Source organism: Triturus cristatus, chromosome 9 (assembly GCF_964204655.1).
Source record: "Triturus cristatus chromosome 9, aTriCri1.1, whole genome shotgun sequence".
Lineage (NCBI taxonomy): Eukaryota > Metazoa > Chordata > Amphibia > Caudata > Salamandridae > Triturus > Triturus cristatus.
In genome coordinates, this window is record NC_140592.1 from 360,265,372 (window position 1) to 360,289,555 (window position 24,184).

Genomic DNA, 24,184 nt, shown 5'->3' on the forward strand with positions numbered 1-24,184 from the left:
CCTTGAAAGCAGGGATGTTAGACATAGTAAGGCTCAAGGCAGAGGTAGATGAAATAATATATGGAAGTCTACCTCTTGAGAGAATAGTAACATACAACCCGGATGAGCTGTTCTTTGTAGCGAAAGATGTGACTCGTAAAGCACGAATTGCACACGAGAAATTAAGGGGATTGGCGAAGGAATATGATGTGGATTTATCCAAGACTAGGACGTTGCAAGGAAGTCATAGGATGCATTATACTGAGCGGGAGTTGGAGGAGAAAAGGGTTGTTGGATTAAGGTCACATACCAGAGAACTGATTCTAGCCATGCGAGTATGGCTGATGCTTGATAAATGGGAGGAGAAATGGTCTAAGAAAAAGAGCTCTAAGGGAGCGGAAGGAGGAACTCCGGGTGGAGGGTTGCTACTGGCAAAGACCTTCCCTTTGAGGGAAGTGGCGAATGGAGGATATGTGCATGTACCATGGAGCAGGGGTGATTTGGCATCATTTACGAATGATTTTCCCAGGCTCAGGGAGAAGCCTGCAGAGTGGTACAAGCAAGTTGAGCGCTTTGTTAAGATTTCGAAGGTATTATGATCGATCTGAATACCTTATTTGATATCGTGGTTCCGGGAGATTTGTGGAACGCATGCAAGGTTGCCGTTGATTGGCCGGACTATGAGCCCGATAGGAACTCGATTACGAATGGTCCGTCACCAGTGGTGATGAGGCTGTATGATAAAGTAATTACTTGGTTGAAATCTAAGGTTTCACCCCAAGTCATTGATTGGGTGAAAATAGACAGGACAGTGCAGGAACCCAAGGAGACAGTACATAAGTTTTATGAGAGACTCCTAAAGGCTTTTAAGCAGTACAGTGGCCTAGACGAGCTGGAGACGAAAGATATGGGACAGTTTGTTTCTAAGTTTGTGTTGGGGTTGGCCAGAGGTTAGTCTTATGATACAGCAGCATTTGATCTGTTGGCAGAATAAGCCCGTGGATGAAATCTTACGGTACGCCAGGTACTGCACGGACGAGATTGAATCGAAACATAAAAAGCTAAAGGACAATTTATTGTTTATTCAGATGCAAGCCGCGCAGGGACCGCCGAATGGGGGACAAGTGGTAAGGGGACAGGGAAACTATCAAGTAGGAAATCCGAACGTACAGGGGCAGGGGAGGCCAAGGCCTATAGACCCTAGGACTGGCATGGATGTAGCGATACTGAAAAAGACGACTGCTTGTCACCAGTGTCACCAGGTGGGACACTGGAGACGCGAGTGTCCCCTGAACCCCTGGAATCAGACACAGATGGAGGGAGGAATAGCTCAGGTCCCTGGGGCGGAGCAGGTACAGACGGTGACTACACCGAGAATGATGAAAGGGGGGACAGGCATCCCGCAGGTGCAGGTTCCCCAGCCACCTAGGATACAGAATATACAGCAGGGAGCTCGGACTTATTTGCAGATGCCTGTGTTTGAAAATATTGAGGAAAAGGATACAGATTTGCTGGCCCGGTTGAGTTTAAGCCAAGACGATGACTGCATACTTAGGGCCATCTTAGAGGTAGATCAGAGAGGACCCTTTGTGGAAGCAGAGCTTGACGGACACCCTACTACCTTTTTGGTTGATACGGGGGCTAATACGTCGACCATAAGATCGGCAGTAGTTCCGGGGGTAGCCCTTTCTGGGGAAAGTATACAGGTTGTTGGGGTGGCGAATAAGAGGCTAGTTAGCCCTCTGACAGAACCGATCCCAGTTAGGATAGGAAATTTTAGGGATCGACACCAGTTCGTGGAGTGCGATTCTAGTCCTGTTTGTTTATTGGGGAGAGACTTGTTGTGCAAGCTCAATTGCACAATTTACTGTACCCCGAAAGGAGTAGAGGTACAGACAAGGGATGATGACGCGACCTTTAAGGTTGCGAATCAGCGGGTGTATGTGGAAATGTACCCAGCTTTGACAGTGGAGGAGCTTCCACTTGATTTGAGGGACTTAGTGTCCATCGAGGTGTGGGACCTAAGTGGAGAGGAGATTGGCTTAGTCAGGGAAGTGGATCCAGTGAGGATACAGATCAAGCCAAATGCGGAATTCCCGAGAACCCCTCAGTATAAATTATCCCCTGAGACGATTGCAGGGATTAAACCTGTGATCGAGTCCATGATTAAGCAGGGAATACTGATGGAAATCATGGGTAGTCCATGCAATTCGCCCATTATGGGACTGCAGAAACCAAGTGGGAAGTTCAGGATAGTGCAAGATTTGCGGAAAATAAACGACATAGTTGTTCCATGTTGTCCAGTGGTACCGAATCCATCTGTGATCCTGTTTCAGATCCCATGTGAAGCTGAATGGTTCACAGTGATTGACTTGTGTCAAGCATTGTTTTCGATTCCCCTACATGAAGAGAGCAGATTTCTTTTTGCATTTAGACTAGAGAACCGTGTATTAACGTGGTGTCGTATCCCGCAGGGGTATACAGAGAGTCCATCGATTTTTAATCAACTTTTGAAGAAAAACCTTGAAAGTCTCGTGTTGCCACAAAACTCTGTTTTAGTGCAATACGTTGATGATCTGCTTGTTGCGTCGGAAACAGAAGACGCCTGCAGAACTGATACGATTGCGTTGTTGAATTTCCTGGGAGAAAATGGTCACAAGGTGTCCCCAAACAAGTTGCAATACTGTTTACCTGAGGTACAGTATTTGGGGCACCGAATAGAGAAGGGTAAAAGAAAGGTGTCTCCAGATCGCATTGATGCGATTCTGAGAATGCCGGTTCCCTCGACACAGAGGGAAGTTAGAATGTTTTTGGGAATGGTGGGCTATTGCCGCCAGTGGATCCCAAACTTTTCCTTTGAAGCGAAGCCTTTACAGCGGCTGACGCGAAAGGACGTAAGTGATCCGGTACCAATGGAAGACGACTGCTTGAAATCATTTCTGAGGCTGAGAGAAGCCTTATGTAGCGCTCCTGCGTTGGGAATGCCGGATTACAACAAGGCATTCGCATTATTCTGCTGCGAAAGAGAAGGTTGCGCATTAGCAGTGTTAACTCAGAATCATGGAGGTGTCCGTAGACCAGTTGCCTATTTTTCAGCTACTTTAGATCCAGTAGCTTCTGCGTTGCCCGGATGTCTCAGATCCTTTGCTGCAACAGGTGTCAGCATCGAGAGATGTGAGAGCATTGTGATGGGTCATCCTCTTACTGTACATGTGCCACATTCCGTTGAACTGTTAATGACTAGGACTAAAACACAGCACCTCACGAATAATAGGCTGACTCGTTATGAGCAAGTTATCCTTGCAGCCGATAATGTGATATTGAAGAGGTGTGCTGTTTTAAATCCTGCTACCTTGTTACCTGTCCCAAATGTAGATGATGATGAAGATTGTGAGGACCATGATTGTCTCGATGTGACTGAACTATGCACCAAACCGAGACCAGACATTGTTGATGAACCGCTCCCAGTTTCGGATGAGATTTTCTTTGTGGATGGTTCATGTTTAAGAGACAATGTCGGTCGATTGAGAGCAGCGTTTGCTGTATGCACCATCACGGGGGTGGTTGAAGCCGCTTGTCTAGAAGGAGTACACTCCGCGCAGGTGGCTGAGCTCATTGCTTTGACTCGTGCCTGTGTGGCAGCTGACAAGATCCGTGTAACAATTTACACGGACAGCCAATATGGGTTTGGTGTGGTTCATGACTTTGGACAGCTATGGTCCCAGAGAGGGTTTATGACGTCTTCAGGTTCACCCATTAGAAATGGTGACTATGTGCGAAAATTGCTTGAAGCATTGCAAGGTCCTGATGAAATTGCTGTTGTTAAATGTGCTGCACACACGAAGGGAAATGATTTTGTTTCACTGGGAACAATTATGCTGACGAGGTTGCCCGGTTTTGTGCAGAGCAGGGATGTAATTACACGGAGAACCACATTGTGGAAACTGAGGAGAAAACGGTGTATGATCAGATGTTAGCAATGGCAGACTCATGGGAGGAACTGAAACAGCTTCAGGAAGGGGTTTCGGATCAGGAACGAGACAGCTGGATACGAGCTGGATGTGAGAAAGGAGATGTGGATATATGGGTTTCGAATGACGGACGAGCGGTGTTGCCAGAATGTTTGTTAAATCCCATGGCGAGGTTGATACATGGTGCTGTGCATCTTGGTAGAGACGCAATGATACGAGTGTTTCGTCAAACTTGGTACAACCCGAAGTTTCGGGCAGTGGCCGAAACCGTGTGCCAGAGGTGTGTCACTTGTCAACAGATGAATGTAGGAAAGAGGACAGCTGTGACATTGAGTCACATAGGGAGGTCAGGTGGACCTTTCAATAGGATGCAGCTGGATTTCGTTGAAATGCCGAAGTGTAATGGGTTGAGGTACATATTAGTTATAGTATGTGTCTTTTCCAGGTGGGTGGAGGCATACCCTACGCGCAGATGTGACACACTCACGGTAGCAAAATTATTATTGAGAGAACTCATTCCGAGGTACGTTTCCCGACCTCTTTTGAATCAGCTAGAGGGACTCACTTCCACAGTAAAGTTATGAAGTTGCTTTGTGCCGCCCTAAATATAGACCAGAGGTTACATTGTAGTTATAGACCAGAAGCCTCAGGGATAGTGGAACAAGTAAATGGAACTTTAAAGGCTCGAATGGCGAAAGTGTGTTCGTCGACGTCCCAGAAATGGCCTGACGCATTACCCATAGTTTTCATGAGCCTTCGAAGTGTGCCTGATAGAAGAGCTGGATTGTCAACCCACGAGATTCTTATGGGGAGGGCGATGCGTTTGCCTGCAATACCTGCCACTGCCCTGATAAATATCACTGATGATATGATCCTGGACTATTGTAAAGGCCTTGCTGACGTGGTCCGTTCTGTGTCTCAGCAGGTGCAGACAGCAACGGTTCCAGCTGCGAGTGACCTGTGCCACGACCTATGTCCCGGCGATTGGGTCCTGGTCCGCAAGCACGTGAGGAAGAGTTGCCTGGATGCTAGGTGGCGAGGACCGTTTCAAGTGATCCTCATCACGAATACAGCCGTAAAGTGTGGAGGTTTACCGAACTGGGTGCATGCTTCCCATACCCGTAGAGTTCCAGCACCCTTGGAAGATACAGCCCCTCTCGAGAACGAAAACCCAGCTGAGGTGGCAGAGCCATCTGAGAGGGTAAGTCAAGCTGTAAGGGTTGCTGAAGCAGCTGGTGGTGCACTGAATCAAGCCGAAGGAGAACGTGAGAGAAGCACCGAACAGAAACAGGGGAAGAAGTAAGAGGTGCGGTGGGCAGTACTGAATCGAGTTCTGCCGAGGAAGAGGAGATCAGTGCACAGGGTATCGTGGGGGAGACCGGAGGTGCCACAGAAGCAGAAAGGGTTTGGCCCGGGAGACAGAAACGGGTAAACTTAAGGTTGGCACCGAGCACAGACCTTGCACCAGTTTCGGAGGAGCCGGAAGCAGAATCGAGTGACGAGGAGCATCCTCAAGGTACTCTGAGAAGGTCCAGAAGAACTAGAGTGCCAAGTCAGAAGTACGCCTCACCGGAGTGGGCATATCCAGTGACTGATGCCAGGTTTACCGAGCACGGGAAGATTGAGGTCAATGACATTGGTCAGCAGTGCTCCATTTCCGAGAGTGGAAGTGTTGCTGAGAATTCCAGGACTGGAGATAGATGGAATCCTGACCATCAATGTCCCGAATCCACCATTTCTAAGCATCATTCGTGGTCTGATCTTGGATACCTTGGATTTCCCGACGTTCACAGTTGTGACACCTCCCCAAGAACTGACCATTCTTAAGCTTGAAATATTGCAGGGGGTCCTAGGACTGTTGGGACCAGCAGTTATTCTGGACTGATTCAAGAGTGTTGTAAAGCAGGAAAAAGAAGATAACCTAGACCCGAGTGGAAGAAGAATAAAATTAGGGACCTTCCGTTGTAGAACGAAGAAAAGTCAGAGAGGTCTGCCAAAGTTCATAAAGAGACATTAATGAGAAAGAGACTTACCATTCCAGAGACTGTATTGAACATTGAGTATATTCCGAAGATGGCAAATCCAGGAAACACACATCGTAGGGCTAGATTAATAGTAGGCACATTGGTAGGGGTAGTGATAGCCACTATATTTGCAGTAGTGATAAGTTCGTACATGGTGGCCCACAGACAGGAGGGAGAGGTTCAGGGAGCACCTACACCTATTACTCCAGGGCAGAGAGGTGTTAATATCAGAGATCAGAGAACATTAAAGTTAAAGGAGGATCGTATACTCCACATGGATTTGTCGAAGGGTGATTTTAAACTCAATGCTTATGCGAAGTTGTTGTACGAGTATGTTGATGTGATGGATGTGAAGGATTGCTATGTGTGTATGCAGTTGCCTGCTTCAGTAGATGAGGGTATCAAGTATCATCATCTCCCATTGACGTATGGGATTTCTTGTAGTTTGTTGCTTAGTTTATTTTACGACAGAAGGCAGTTCGAGTATTTCTTTTCAAATTTTGATACGGTACTTCCTGAAGTTCCAGCAATCAAGCATTTGAATAAGTACTACTATTATAAGAAGGAGGACAGACTCCTGAAGTATTTTAGACCAACTGTGAAGTTGGATACTGCGCATGCTCACAGGCATAACCTGACATGTGCATTGTCCGAGACGGAGAAGAAATTCATTGACCAGGTAGAGGACAGATATAGAAAGTTGACTCAGGCTCAAGAGACCGGAGATAGTTCAGTAGATTGGACTGATGAGGAGAAATCTCACAAGTCCAAGGGAAGCTATGGACCAATTGCATTAGATGAAGCGCAGAAAGGGAATTTGTGTATTGGACGTCCTCAATCAGCTACTGAGAAGGTTGCAGTAGGACATAGCACCTGTTCCCAGACCTTCACTATGGAGACTTCTGTTAAGGACTTTATGCAAGGTGCCGTACAAGTGATTCCAACAGTGTATTATGTATGTGGGAAGAATGCTTATGTAAGATTGCCCGCAAATTGGTATGGCATATGTTATTTGGCTATCATATTCCCGAAGATTTTTCACACAGAGGACTTGGAGCTGTTAGAGACGAGACAACATTCTAGAAGACGTAGGACTGTAAATGCAGGCGCAGTGATTGGTGATCTGTATGGGGCAATGATACCTAGTATGGGTGTGGTTTTGAATGACGTGAAGATCAGAAGGTTGGCGACGGTAGTTGATGAGCTGTCTATGAATACGGCGAGGTCGTTGTTGTTGGTGAATGGAGAGATGTTGTCGATACGGAATATGGTTATGCAGAATCGCCTTGTGTTAGATGTGTTATTAGCTAAAGAGGGCGGGGTCTGCAAATTATTGAAGGTTCAAGAATGCTGCACATATATTCCAGACAATACAAAGGAGTTGGGGAAGTACATAGACAACATCACAACTATTCACAAGGAAATTATGGATTTGACGGAGGAGAATGTGTGGGAAAAGATTGGACAGGGATTTGGTAGAGTGGGAACATGGTTTGCGAATTTGGGGAGGGGATTTCTTGGATCGGTATTGAAGCCAATTATCATTGCTGTGGTTTGTGTGATTTGTTTGTGGGGATGTGTGAAAGCTTGGAAGTGGTATCAAGGAGGCAAAGTTGAAAGAGCTCTTAGAGTAAATGAGCAGAGAATGGCGAAATTTCAGGATCAACAATATGAGAATCTTAAGAGAATGGAGGGAATTCGACATGGCAGAGTAATGACAAGTACCGTCTGAATCAGTTTCTGAAGACGGGAGATTGTAATGGTGTGATGACAGATGTCATCAAAGGGGGGAACTGATGTAGCGTTTAAAAGGTTGAAAATCGTAGGGGTGCGTTTTATTCACTGTTAGTCGGCACCCGCATATAATCAAATGTGTACTCAGGTATTTTGTGTGCGAAATGTATTAAGAGATGTATAAGCTGTATCGATTTAAGTTAGAAGTGTTAGCAATGTATGAGCATATCGTGAATGTTTTAGAGAAATGCATAGAGTTTAGTTTATGTGAACGCACTGTGAAGTTAACGTGTAACCTAGAAACGTTCATGTACATTGTGCAAGGCATACATGAAAGGGAAGACGTAAACGTCAATAGTGTGATTTAGACATGTTTGTGTAACCAAAGTAGTGGCCAGAATTCACATATATCGTTAAGGAGAAAGGCCTGTTATTTTCTTATGTTAGCCGAGGGCAATAGGCCAAAAGGATTTATTCCAGTAGAGGTTTTAGGCTGTAGTAAATTGCAAAGTTAAAAGATGTGAAGTATGTCTGCATTGCATGATCTCACTCCAGGTGCAAGGACAGTTGCTTCGTTAGTAGAGAAGTTCTTTGTTCACGAATTGACTTATATAGTTAAAGCCAGACATGGGAGTGCATTAGAATGTGCCAATCGTAACTCCTAGTGCGGATGGTGTCTGGGACTCAAGGCCAAGCTGATGGACGATGGAACTGGACAGCGCTCAATGGAAAATTACTGAAAGATGACCCGGCTGGAGAGGAGGTGCAAAGGGCGTGTTCTGGAATTTGGGGTTCTGTATTAGGGAAAGCGCCCCGAGGGAGGAGGCAGAACAGAGCAGCCCAGAGCAGAGAGGAGTTAGGTGAGGAGCTAGAGGGGGCATTTTTATAGATCAAGCTCTCCAAGTGAAGACTTCTTAGGAAGTTTCACTCTGACACCTTTTCTCGATTGGAGGGTCTCAAGGGATTGCTAAGTAGGGATGACATCTAGTACAGAGTAGGGACAGAGATGGTATGGTCCAGTGTCCCTAATATCGACATTGGCTTGGTAGTTTTCTACCTCATGCTTTGAGAAATTGTGCTTTTAGCTATTTTTAGCCGTATGCGGATTCTTCGTAGAGTAGCATTTGTGTTAGTGCCTATGTACTTGTTGTGCCTCGTATTGAGGAGTTTGTATCTTCAAATTTTATGTTGATAATAAAAGCCAGAGAGCCAAGAGATTAAGTTTCGAGTCCTTGATTATGACCATTTGTGGACGGCATTCTTCGATAATTGTGTTTATTCCCTTCACGCTATTGGGCAAGTAAAAAGTTCCATCCGACCAGAGTGGGTTCTAGTAGATAATTGGCGGATACGAAAATGGGCCGGAGCAAGTATTTCTCTCTCACTGCCATGCTAGTTGAGGTTTTTTTCTCCTCCTACGGTGTGCTTGTATTGCAGTGCACGAGGGGCTCTTTTAGATCTAAATATATACCCAACCATCACACTTTTTGACGCATTAATCTCATTCATACATTTTATACTGGATTTGATGTTTTTTTTATTGCAGCATTCATTTTTGAATAGTTTTGTCATGACAGGAGTGTGAGCCTGATCTTAATCTGACCGCATAATTGCTGTTTCTTTATCACATTGAACAACTATCTTGAGGCCAGGCAGTAGTAGAAGTACACATGTTAATATATGGGCACTTGATTAGAACCGCCAGTAGCACAACCACCCTTACCACATCATCATCAATGCCACCACCACAGATACAACCCCAATACCACCACCACTACTACCAGCAATAGTACCATCATCAACACTGCTACCCCTAATCCAAATGCCACAGATACCTCTACCTCTCCCAATACCACGAATCTCACCAGTACCATAACCACCAATACCATACCACCAAGACCCCCACAACAATACCACCACCAGTAACACAAAGCTAATACACCAACAATTTCACCAATGACACACATACCCCCTACACTATTCTCCCCACTAATGCAATCAATACAACAACAATAACACTGGTAATATAACAACTACCACCATGAGTTCCACAATATCACCACTAATAATAGCACAGATACTGACGCACTACAGTACGTATACTACCACTATTACCACCAATATTACCACCATCAAAATCACCAATAATGCTGCCATCAATTCAAACACCACCATCAACACCACTAATACTAATGTCACCACCACCAATACCACCACTAATACTGCTACCACAAGTACTAGCACTATTAGTACACCCTACCACCACTCCCAAAATACCACCTCTACGAATACCACTACCAATACCACCACACAAGTACCCCTCTACCAAGCATTGCCAGTCCCATTCAGTTTGGCTTTAATGTTGTAGCTCATTAAAAAGCCTGTGTTTACATTCATTGTCACATTAAACTTTGACCTATTTGCCTAGCAGTGCTGGCTATAAAGCAGATCATGATTGTATGGAGCATACTAGGTATCTATACACGTTGCATGGTGATAAGGTTAAACAGTCTGTTATATCTGTCACTAAACTGAACCTGAGCACTTATACATTTTTTGAAAACCTGCTGCAAAATTCTTCTATAACTTTGGCCCTGAATCAGCTGCACTTGTATGGGACTGCCTTTCCCACAGATCTGCACTGCATTGTTGTAACACCCCCAGCATTAGGAAGCCAATTGAGGTTGCTGACCAAACTCAAATACTGGATTTGGGGATGTCTCCGTTTTTGCAGGTTTGTGATGTCTCAGATGTGTGACCGTGGTAGTATCAGGTGCTTGGGTGCCCCTCCAACTCTAGTCTGTGGACATTGGGCCTCCTCATTTGTGGGGTTGCTTCATGCCCTGATTTTAGAACTGTTCCTTGGCTTTGTATATATGCCTCATGAACAACCAGGCTGAGGAAGGGACTGAGCGTGAACTTGGAAAAGGTGAGTGAGTGTCTGTCTAATATTGGCTAAAGGGGACAGGTGGGCTGCCCCCCCCCCCTCCTCAGGGACTATTCTGGATAGTTCTAAAAGGAAGAAAAGCTTCCATACCTTGGAAGTGATCTAGGTCCCTCACTTTCTCACAGCCCAGCTGGAGAAGAGAACTCCGGAACCCTTGGTCTGAAACCCAATTGCTCTCGTTGATCATGGGCCCTAGTAGGAGAGGCCTTTCAGGTTAGCATAACTTCATGATCCCTTGCTTCTCTCACTATCTATCAGACTAGAAAATAAAATAAATAAAATGCTGGTGCACACCCTGCCCTTGCAGCGCTTCTGGGTGGCTACCTGATAGTGTATTGGGTGACAAATAAGTTTGTCCCATTTCCTTCACTCTGCAAAGGAAGGCCTAAATGAGGCCTGATATTCAGAGACCATTCTATTCAGCCATCCACCCCTTTATAGTGTGGATATTCCACCTCATTGTTTTACCTAGAAGTCCAGATCTACTGCAAGCAGTTTCCCCTGTCCCTTTACAAGGGAAATTGGTGTTTCACACCAGCCTGAGCAAATGCCAATGCCTCCTTTTACATGTACCTCAAAGTTACCTGCATCAAACAGCTGCAAAATACAGGATTACAACAACCCTGTTAACCACAGAAATTCCTTTCCCAATGACAACTAATCATGCTATTTGTTTCCTAAATTTCCTTGCTTCAACTTTCCTATTCTCTAGGGCATCACTGGTCCACCCTCCAATTTAACCCACACTCATTCCCTTCTAGACCTGATTCACTGTTATAATCTTACCATAAAGAACGAGCCCAATGGCACGCTGGTCATCCCTGCCAGGCACAGAATGCTCAATGCATGGTACTTGCCGCATCGCATTGATGGAGGTGGCCAAAACTGACAAAAAACGGAATCCCAGTAATATATCAAACTACCGACCTACAATTAGGCACAGGTTAAGCTCCTTAATCAGCCATTCAGCCTGCTACTAATCTTGGCAATTAAAGTATATTCTGGATTTTCTCCACATCACAAAACAATGTGGTGGGCTGAACCCTCTTCTTATTACCTCAGACTCAAAAGGCGATCTTTTTTCTTTCACAAGCTAACAAAGAGTAAAACGCATAGCAGCCCATACACGTTCACAGCTGGATTATGCAAAAATGCTCTCCCACTGTGCTATAGAACACCAGCTCTCAACATGTTAAGGGGCCAATAATACATTTAAGGCACTGTGCATTAGGCATTAAGAGAACACATAGACATTTGCTCAACTTCTCAGGTCATGATGGAGATTCCTTCTTTCCCCAAATCTCAACTGGGAGATACCTTCTTCTTATCCATAATGCAAAATTTAGGAACTCCTTATCAATCAGAATCAATGAAATAAAGGGCCATCACATCTTGTGTAGAGCACAATAAACCTTGCTGTTCCCTCACTTTACTTCATAAATCATTTTTCGCCATATTAACAATTGCACATGTGCCATAAAAGTACTTGAGTGTGACTCCCACCTTCTAAGCTACTTACATACGACCAGTGACACAGGGAAACCATGATCTATCAAGTGATCTTGTGAACCCAACCAAGGTATGTATGGAATTTAATTTGAGATGTGTGATGTTATGGTATGTTGGTTATTTGTATGGAATCCATACTCTGTTTCATCAAAGAGGCTTAGAAAATGAATCATTCTTAAATTCACCCGCAGTCATCTACAGTTCACTGTGATATCGTTGGAACTTGGTTGTATGACCATATAACTAGGTTGAGGATATCAACCTAAAAATATTGCATCCACTACATCATTAAGATAGATACATGTTTACTATTTGAACTGCATGTATATTTACCCAGATATATCTTACGATGGAGCGGTTAGGTTGATCAGTGGATGCAATATTTTTGGCATGTGATCTATAGCATGAAAAAAAGTGAAGATATACTATGGAGCATATCTCTGAAGGCATGTGTAACACCAAGCATTCTCACATGGACAACCCCACTCATGTATCTTTGATTACAATCAATCGAGATATTTAAAAATGTACACACTACCCGAATAGAAGTTTCTTGGCGTGAGTCTTATATTGTTAGCTTGGAATTGTCATGTTTTTAATACCTTTTTCAAAGAATATTAAAATGGTTGAGCACCTAAGTGTGTCTCTGAGAAAGTTCCAAAAAACGGTTTTAGCATGGAAAACGCTCTGTATCATTTGGATTTTAATTTAAGCCAATGTATAACTACCAACATTTTGATTTGACTGCTCATATTTTTCCAGGACAGTCAAATCGGAAATCTGTTAGTCGGGTATAGTTGGGCAAGAGTTTTAATGCACTTAAGCATCTACTAGTAGATTCAATAGTTGATTGACAAATGTCTATTTTCATTGATACATATTGTTGACACATACAATCTGTTATCAAACCATGGAATGTATCAGGATCTAATGCTCTACCACCGCAGTTACTATGGCATTGTTGCTGCAACACCATCAGAATACATCTCTGGCCATCATGTAATACACACCCTTCCTCCACAGGAACCAATCCAATCCCACATCAGACCAGGCAACAGCACTGAAATGCCACACTTATGGTGAATGCACATCTTTGAGGATTTTGAGTTGTTTCTGAAAAATCCTGATGATACAAAGTACTATGCCTCTGATGTAAAAAGCAGCTTTCAATCACAAACTCTGCGATTTGCAAAATGACCTGCTTTTTAACCACAACATGGCTTTTTGCTATCTACTAAATGTGTCTGAATGAAGACCCTACAGGAACGCTCCCACTACCACAATGGGAACCTGAACATCAACACCAAGCTCTTCAATAAATGGCTCACTAACTGCGCCAACCGCACCACTCCCACAAGAAACAAGACCTACAAAAACAATAAACGGCCCAGCTGGTACATGTATGACCTAAAAAATTGGAAACAATCATCATCTCACCCAGGCTAAACGCTATCATCAACACCTCCATAACCACCGTCCCTTTCCCATCTTACTAAAAACTGCAGAAGTCAACATCCTACTGTAGAAACCAACAGCAGACTCTAACACCTTCAACAGCTACAGACTCATCTCGCTCCTGCCTTTTCCAGTTTAAGTCATTGAGAAAGCCATCAATACCGAACTCACAGACAACATAGAACTCCATCAACTCCTAGATAGCTCTCAATCAGGCTTTCACACCAAACACAGTACAGAGACAGCCCTCTTTGCAGCCACCAATGGCAATAGAAGCATCCTCGATCCTCCTCGACCTCTCTGCAGCGTTCAATATGGTCTCCCACAAGTCACTCATCAGAAAGCTTCAGGACGTTTGTATCTACAGACCAGCCTTCAAGTGGATATCCTCCCTCCTCAAAGTTAGACATCAATGAGTTAGACTTCCTCCTACACCCAAGAACCCAAGCAACTCATCTGCAGAGTCCCTCAAGGTTCGTCACTCAGCCCAACACTCCTCAACAACTACATGATGCCCCTCGTGGACATCGTCAGAGCCCACGGCATCAACATAGTATCCTACGCCAATGACACACTGCACATCAAAGAACAGTTGCCTCTAGCTCAACACAGACAATACCGAAGCCCTTATCTCCAGCAACAACCATTCCCCCTCTGATACCTCTTGGTGTCCCTCTGAACCTGTCCCCCCACCCACCCTGCAGACCATGGCAAGAACCTCAGGATAATCCTGGGCACCTATGAGCAGACAGATCAACGCCGTGTCCTCATCATGCTTCCACAACCTTCGAATGGTACGCAAGAATTTCAAGTGGATCCCACTGAACACTAGACGAACAGCCAACTAGGCACTTATCACAAATAGACCTGATAACGGAAACGACCTCTATATCAGAATCCCAGCCCATGTCCTACACCAACTCCAAACCACCCTGAACCCGGCCCCCAGGCTAATCCTAAACACCCCGCAAGATAAATAAATCTCTCCACACATTAACAATCTCCACAGGGTCCCAGTCCAGGAAGCTACTCACCCACGCCTACAAAACTCTCCACATCACCGGTCCAGCTTACCTCAAACACCGTCTCAGCTTTTACCAACCTACCAGACACCTTGGAACTGCATCCCAGGCAAGAGTACGCCTCCATCACATCAAGAAGACCAGAAATGGAGGACACTCCTACTCATACCTTGCATCCAAGACCTGGAACGATCACCCAAAACTCCTCAGAACTTCCACCTCCCTCCTGGATTTCCAAAGGAACCTTAAGACATGGCTCTTCCTGAAGAAACAGGCATGATCTCCCCAGACCTGTCCTACTTAATACCTGGATGCCCTCACGGGTGATTAGCCAGACTCTACAAATTCACACAACATAACATTTTGTGGTTGAGTAAATCCTTATTGAGACGGAAAATGGGTTTTCTGACTCATTCCAAATCACAATTAGGATGGGGTGTAAAAGGGAAATTTACTCCTAATGGTGATTCTCAATGAGATGTATAAAAGGCATGTGCCCGCAATTGATGATGCAAACAATTGAAAAGTTATTGACTCCTCAAAGGAAGTGGTAACCCATTTGTAAAGGGGAAGTGGGTCTGGTTACCTCCGGAGAGCAGGCAGTATTGTAGTGGACCACTTCCTACTCCCCCAATATGTTCTAAAACAATCAACTTTATTTTAAAGCAGCACCACTTCTTTAAAGAACATGGATACATCACAAAAAAGCAAGTTTCCTGTTTGGGAATGCAAACATGAGGATGGTAATCTGCTGTTTCATGCAGTCCACCATGACCTTGGCTTGTTGTGAATCAAAGAGGGTCGCAAATAGGGACCTGCCTAATTTATGTTTATTTGGCAGGTAGTTCTGTGACAACCCCTTCCACACCCCCTTAAAAAGGTTTTGTGATGTGACCTATTATTATGTAACTCCCATGGCATAATCACAAAATCAGAAAAGGGTCACAAATAGTTAGTCAGCAATTTCCATTCACTATTTGTAGCCTGTCTATCTGTACATCAGGCCCTTTATTTCTTAACCATATGTGGCAGGCCAAGCTTTTGAAAAGTCTTCTCAAAATAGTTTTCTTTGCTATCACTAATGGAAGCCAACCTGTTTTTTTGCCCATTTCTTTGAAAAATTTACTGGATTAGAATTGAAAAATTTACTGGATTAGAATTTAAGTATAGACACCCCTTTCCAATTGGAATAATGATTATCCTTGCGATAAAAAAGGTATTCAAATTACTCCACAGTAAAAAGATCTACCATTGGCTTTGTGGTTTGCAACTCACATTGTCTGCCTTTCCATTTGCTGGCTTCATAGGATTGCTGGCCCTACCCTTGGTGCTGTTATGGGGAGTCTTTATCAGAGGACCACTCTGCTGACTAGGCGTGAACTTAGGCTGTCCCTCCCAAGGAGCAAAGACTTTTCAAACTACGTCTCTTTTTATTCTTTCAGGAGTGCTCCTTAACAAGCCTGTAAATCTTGTTCTTATCTTATCACATTTGCAGTGCATTTAAAGACCGAGGTCAAATGCCAGGCTCTGTCTTCTGAGGGAGCTTGGTGTGTACTTTTCTTTCTCTGACTTCAAAGTGAGAGGATTTATTTGACAATCTTGCTGGATACTGAGGGTAGAGGTAAGGTTTTTCTTCTAGCATACAACAACATTTAAATGAACTGTGCAAGTATTTCAAAATATATCAGAAGTAGCGCAGCGGAAATAAAGCAAATGTTTGTTAATTCTGAAGTGTGTTGGAAACAAATACTGTATTATGATAAAAAAATGAGTAATGTAGATGATGCCATTTCTACACATCATCGTTTGTGCGCTGTATAGATGTATTAGTAAAGCTGTATGTCTGTGCAAATTTAGTCGTCATTTCAATTGAAAAAGTGTTGTCTACAATGGCAGTGTGCTACAACACCATTCATACTCCACTCTTCTCTGCACCACTCCACGCCACTACACTCTACTCTGCACCACTCCACTTTACACCATGTCACTGCTCTCTGCGCCACTGCCCTCTAGTCCACCCTACTCTCTGCCACTTCACTCTTCTCTGCACTACTCTACTCTGTGCCAATGCACTCTACTCCACCACTCTCTACACCACTGCATTCTTTGCCACTGCACTCTACACTACTCCTTTCTACTTTGCACAGCTCCTCTCTTTGCCCAGCTGTGAGCAATTTGAGACAGCACTTTTTACTCCATGCATTCAGTTAACTTCATCTCAGATCATGCTGAACAGCCGCAATGGCACTATTAAACAGCCAGACTTTGCAGTTTTCATGTAGAGCAGCTAACTTTCTGCAACTAGTCAGCACACTATTACAAAAAACAATCATATAATGCTCATTTTAATATGTATTATTATATGGCCCACACAATACCTGTAAATTGTGCACAAATCTTTATTCTGGTGTTTGCCATAAAGGGCTCAGTATGGAAGTATAGCTTTGTATTTGGTATTAACAAGCTCGCAGTGCATTTTCTCAACGTCAAAATTCCGTTAGTGTTAAGCTGACTTTAGACAATCCCATGTTCACAGTGGTATGCATATTTGCATCTTTTACACTTGATCTCAAAATCTGAAATGGTGGAGGACTAGTACCTGGCACCAATTAGTATAATAGAATATATCTCTCTTGGATTTTAGATGTTTTATGTCTTTCTCTTTTTCGGATATTGAAAATGTAAATAGGAATGTTTTGTCAAATTGATGATTTTAAGGCAAAATTGTAATGGTTTTAACTAACTATACAACATTAAAATCTATTATTATTTGTCCTCTCTTATGACACTCCACTCTACTTCACTATTCAATGCTGCACTCTAAACCACTGAACTGTCTGCCAATACACTCTATGACAATGCAGTCTATGCCAATGCACCCTACTCTGCACCACTGTAGTCTATGCCACTGCTCTCTATGCCACTCTACTGTACACCACTGCACTTTATTCTGCAACATTGCACTCTCCAACACTGAACTCTGTGCCACTCTAATCTGCACAACTGCACTCTATGTCACTTTCTTTCTGCAGCACTTCACTCTACCCCACTGCACTCTACTCCACAGCACTTTATGCCAGTCTATTCTGTGCAACTGCACTCTTTGCCACTCTACTGTACACCACTGCACTATTTGCCACTGTATTCTGAGCTACTGCACTCTATGCCACTCTGTACTGCACCACTGCACTCTATGCCACTGCAGTATACTATGTACCACTCTGATCTACACCACTGCATTCTACAAAGCTGCATTGTGCTGAATTCTGAATCCTGAATACTATGCCACTGCACTCTGTGCCACTACACTCTGCAACATTTTATTCCAATGCATTCTACACCAGTTCACTCGACTCTATGCCACTCCACTCTACTCTATTCCTCTGCACTCTACTCTGCACCCCTCTCCTCTGCATCACTCTGTGCCACTGCACTCTATGCCACTCTACTCTGGACCACTGCCATCTACTATGCAACACTGTAATCTATGCCACTGCATTTTACAATGCTGCATTGTAGGCCACTGATTCCATCACTGTACACTGTAACACTCTAGGCCAAAGAACTCTACACCAGTCCACTCTACTCTACGCCACTCTAGTGTATGCCACTCTAAGCAACTCCACTGTATTCCATGCCAATACACAACACTATTCCATTCCAGTCTACTCCACTCTACTCCACTCTTTGCCATTCCACTCTACAACACTCCACGCCACTTTCCTGTATGCTACTAACGTGTAGCCATACTAAACAGTAGCCACACTGGTGTATAACATGGTTAAAACACATTGGCAAAGCCAATAGTTCTTGCATAAGTGAGAACTATTGGCTTTGCTAATGCCTTTTACTTTAAAGGGACCTTTTGACATCAATCACAGCCACTACCAGACATGCTACTTTTAGATGGGTAAAAGTCAAACAGACAGACCACAACGCTAATGGTTCGCTTGAGTAACAATTCCTAGAAGGCAAGCTCAGTGACTCTGCAGAGCATCAACCATCCTTTATGGGGAAAGCTGGAGGTGTGTTGTTAGCAAAATCTGACCTGTCTACCTTCCGAAGATCATTCTGTAGTGCAGGGTAATTTGTCCCACCTCTTCTCGCTGGCAGTAATGACGGAAGTGATGCCTAAAATAGGGCTGCACCTATTATTTGGAGTCTTTCAGCAGAAAAGTGTCACTGTATCAGCAGGCAGTGACACTGTATATTTATGGATCGGACGACAGCTTGTGTGAGTCATCTGTAAAACCCCTATTTTAGTGCTTGCAAGATGGTGGTAGTGTATGAGAACATGTAACCACCTCATGTGTTGTGGAAATGTATTTTTAACTGGAATATGGCGCAGTGATTTTAACCCTAATTAATTGCATAGAACACACTTATGCATTATTTCATGCAATCCCTTCTCCATCATAAAATGTGACCCTGAAATCAGATACTGACTAAAAAATCAATAAGGTAAGCTTGTCTGCTTTATGATGGAAATTGCGCCCCAATATACCCTGATATCTATAAATATGTGGTTGAAATGCCACATCTTAGTTACCAGAAGCACCCCATGTAAATTCCTGAGTGCCAACGACTCCGGCAGGATTTTTTCACCACATCAACGGCGTCATAGGCAGAGGCAGCTGTCGGCGGGAGTCCAGCCAAGATTACCACCTGGCCAATCATGATGGGCTTTACGTCGAGGAAACTGTGGCAAGGATACCTCCTACTTTGAGTTGATGTAATAAAAGGAAATGAGATAAAAACTTAGCTTTTTCTGTTTCCCACTTGCTTTTCCATCTTGAACACCATTGTCCAGGTCCTCAATTTTCTGGTACTACACGACTATGACGCTAATCAATGCCATTGTTGCGGGGATATAAGGTAAGCTTCTTTTACACGTGCCTTCAATTGAATTGTGTGTTGACAATTGCCTTAGTCTCATGCATTCTTACATTGCTCTTACAAGCATTTTTTAATGTGAAATGCATTTGTGTACATTTTACAACTTATTAAGGTAAAATGAACACACCTGTTTTGACACTTGAAAAAATGTCTGTTGTTGTGAGGGTTATGCTTCTGGTGCCTGTGGATGTGTATTCAATAGTGTGTGTGTTATTTGTGCATTGGCTTTGCAATATGTAAGAAATGGGGCATAGCACATTATCTAAATATATTTTAGAAGCAAACACAACATGTATATGTATCAACACATAAATCAGTATTACTTACCAGTCTCCACTCCACCAGGGACTCACTCTGTCCGCAAACCGCCTCTAGGACAATGCCATCACAACAGGTACATGTAAATAGGCTTGGTGCAAACTTACTGACCTGATGGCAGCAGAGTACTGTTAGTCAGTAGAGGAGTCCATTGCCTAGACAAGGGTTCACTGCTTAGGCGATGGGAAACAGTCAATCGATGCCGACAGCAGTTCAGCCAGCACACATCTAAATATGGTGGGCGGGATATCATCAGCCTGGCAGAGTATTCGGATACTCTGCCAAAGAGGGACGACGGGAGTCCCATCAAGATCTAAATCAGGTGCTTAGATTTTAAAATCATTTAGTGTACTCTAGATTCAGAAAGTAGTTCTTGACACAGATTAAATTCTCTTCTTCTATATGAGTTCCTTGAGAAGATGTTCTCCGCTTAAGTGATGTAAATACCGTGAAGCTCAAATACAGATTTCTGATGGGCAAGGGATGCTTTAAAAATATTACATGGTCATTAATTTCCCTAACGTCTTAACTTGTTGTTATAGTACAATGTAGAAGTGTTCCACTACTGGAGACCAGATCAAAAGTCCATTGTTTAAAGAAAAATCAACACTGAATGCGTCACTGATTAGCCAGAGAATTTGTTTCACCATAATTCACAGGCACTATGGGGCATATTATCAAGACAGGCGATAAAATTATCGCCGCTTTAGCGGCAGAAAACCGCCGCTAAAACGGCGATAATGGGCTTGATAATATGCTCTATGGAATTCCAATTGAAGCTCAGGTTAGATGTCCTTCACATCTAACATGGGCTTCAATTGGAATTCCATAGAGTATATTATAAAGCTGATCCTCGCCGTTTTAGTGGCAGCTTTCTGCCGCTAAAGCGGCGATAATTTTATCGCCTGTCTTGATAATATGCCCCTCTGTGAGGAAGTCTTTAGACTAACTCTCAGAAGTTCAGAAAAGAGGTAACACCTACACCACACCTACATGGTAAATTTCTAGAACCCACTTTGAAAATGGCCTGTGCTTTCGATAGTGGCCTCATTCATAAAGAACAGTGGTAAAAAAGTCATCCCATGTCATCACATGGTCTGCCTTTAGTTGGGACTCCATCACTGGCACCACTTTCTCGTATTTCACTTGGTTGAAATGATGGAGACATTACTTTAGTGAATCTAACTTCTTCGGTTTATCAAAATTTGGAATAAATATCAGAATATTGAGCACAAAAATATCATGCCACAAAAATGTCATGGACAGAATGTTGACAACCATAATATTGCAAAAATAAGTATATGTAGGAAAACATATACTCACTATTCTTAACTCCACATCTACGTACATTGGCATTGAAGAAATTTATATATCAGAAAAACCACTCGTTGGACTCTAGGTATGATCCATTATTATGCTGAGGAAGAAATAACTTCTATGGACCCATGACTTCAACAATCTAGAGCGACAATGTCTTGAGGCGGGCTTATTTCAGTATTCAATGCTCAAACCTACCTAAATGTAATACTCTGAAGCTCCAATATCTCAAAAAAGTTGAAAAAAAAAAAAATGTTTGTTAACCAAACACAACCTAATATTGATCCCACATCATGGAAATCGCTCTATTGGTTCTCGATTCCTCAAAGAAAAAAATTCATGGTAATAGACGCTTTACAAAAAAGCGTTCGGGATCAAGGCCCTAAAATATTGATGTTACCCATGAAATCTGTACATTGAGCTATTTCCTCTGACATTTCCCTATTGGTCTATGATAATATCTGAAGAAAATGGACACTTAAAGCTTTCTCAAAGAGGAACAACCACCTGAGCAATTGATGTTGGGTGTACGATGTGCCCATATTTGGAAGGTCATATCCCTAACAGCATCCAACCAAATGTGATCTTCTAAATGAGCAGCAAAATGCCACCAACTTCTTGTCAATATCATCTGGTAATCTATCAAAGAAACTCACTTGTCTATTCAATCAATTCTCAGCATCCAAGATTCCATGCACCAATAACTCATCCATCAAAGCAGCTCTGTCTTTTTCTTACAAACACCTAGGTCCCAACTTCTTCTTTAGGCAGACATTAGCACCAAAATGCTGAAGGATAAAAAGTGGCCCAAAGCACTAACCTGATTATTGGCCAGTTCCGCTGTAGCAGCACCATACTGTTACATCTCTTGCCGTGACCAAATTCAATACTGTAACTGGAAAGTTACTGGGGGGGTGAATGCTTAGGCAGCGTGCTGCAAGAGGATCCTGTGTATGAAAATTAGACTGCTCAAGCGTTCTCGGCTCACCAATAAGAGGCTTACACCTTTCTGACACCACAGAGTGTACCCAATCAGAGGGGCACATGGCAAGTAATGTTCCATTGGTGTTAGGAAGTTCACTGAAGGAAGAATTGGAGGATTTGTGTTAGGATCAAATACTTGAATGAATAGATGGTTCTAAATGGTTGAGCCCGTGGTGTTACTCTGCAACTAAGAGGCATATTTTTCAAAGGAATTACGTCACTTTTAACGATGTACCAGTGGTGCAATGCCCTGCACCATATTTACATAGTTAAGTCACTTTGCGTGTTTACACAGTTTTCTGCATGAAAGGGGCGTGCAATGGGTGTTGCTGTGGGCGTTCCACCGCAAAACCCATTGCTTTTTGATGCTGCCCCTGATTTACAAGGCTCTGTAAATCTGAGGCAGTGCCACTCACTAATGCCATGGAAAAGCAGGCGTTAGATTGGTGCAATGAGGAGAAATTCTTATATTTCTTGTTTTTGCTTTTTCTATCTGTGCAGGTTTATGCAGCACACACAGAAAGAGAAAAATGCCTTTCATGATTGTTTATGTGCAGGAAGGTGGCCCTATCTGCGCATAAACAATCATTAAATAAAGCTGATTTGCTACTTCCATCTGTTCTGCAGAATGCAGCACACATAGATGTAGCAAATTTCCATTATTGATTGTTTATGTGCATGAAGGTGTCCCTTCCCTGCAACACAGGCACTCTTGCACTATGGTGCAAGGTATCTGTGTTGGCTCTAGGCAGCTATTTTTAGTGCCTGCGCAAGGGAATACACAGGGGTGCATCATATTGTAAATATAGTGCATCCCTGCATTTCTTAAATGATGCCGTACAGCGTTGCACAATTTGCCACCCAGCTGCGCCCTTTTCTTGTAGATATGCCCATAAATAACAAGAGGAGAATGTGTATAGATTTAAGAAATATGAATTAGTGTGTTTGTGTGTCGACACCCACTGCCCAATGTGGCAAAAAGGGTTCTGACCCAATTTACCCCCTTAGATTTTTTGTTTTTGGTCATCTAATTTTTGGATTCTGCTGTGTGTTAGTTTCACTAACTGAGTCTCACTCATAGTAAAATCTGGCAAAATTATTTTGAGTGCTACTGCTAACCACAAGTGCCTGCTGTGCAGCTGGGATAAGAGGCCCTGGGCTGGTTATACCGGATCACATGCTCATGTATTTAGTGTACACCTGTGTGCAGGCTCAGCGAGTGGTGCTACAGTCTAGGTCCGGTATCTGGGCACAGATAACTATTGGAAGATGGGACCTTTGATGAATTGACTATGGTCTATGCATGCCGTATAATTTAATTTTCCATTGAAAAAGAACTGCCCTCTTTTTTTTTACTATTGTGTCAGTCTGACCTGCTTCACTGTAAGGGCTAGATGCACAACCAAGAAAATTGCGCATCGCAAATTGCAACTCTTTTGCGAGTCGCAATTTGGGAGGCGCAATTTCTGATGTACAACAGTGTATTTCACACTGTTTGCGATTCCCAATGGGGTCGCAAATTGTGAGGCTCATTAATATTGATCAGCCTCTGCAATTTGCGAGCCCATTGGGAATGACAGCTCTCCCAGGTATGGTGGCCTGCTGGGCTCAGCAGACAACCATGTCTGAGACTGCTTTTTAATAAAGCATTTTTTTTTTTAGATGCAGCCTGTTTTCCTTAAAGGAAAAAGGGATGCATTTAAAAAAGAAAAATGAAACCTTTCAGTTTCATTTTTTTAACCCCTTCGATGCTCATGACAGAATGGTTCCGTCATGAGCATCTCGGTGCTCCTGTGCTCATGACGGAACTATTCCGTCATGAGGACAGGAAATCCCTCTGCTGTAAACAGCAGAGAGATTTCCCTTTTTTTTTTTGTTCCTCGGGAGGTGGGGAAGAGCTTCCCCAACCTCCCGAGGCCCTCCCCTGGTATTCAGTGTAATGACGATCGCACACATGGCTCGCTGGTGTAATTACATTGAAAACGAAACTGAAACTCAGTTTCAGTTTCAGTGTTTCAGTGCTCGTGG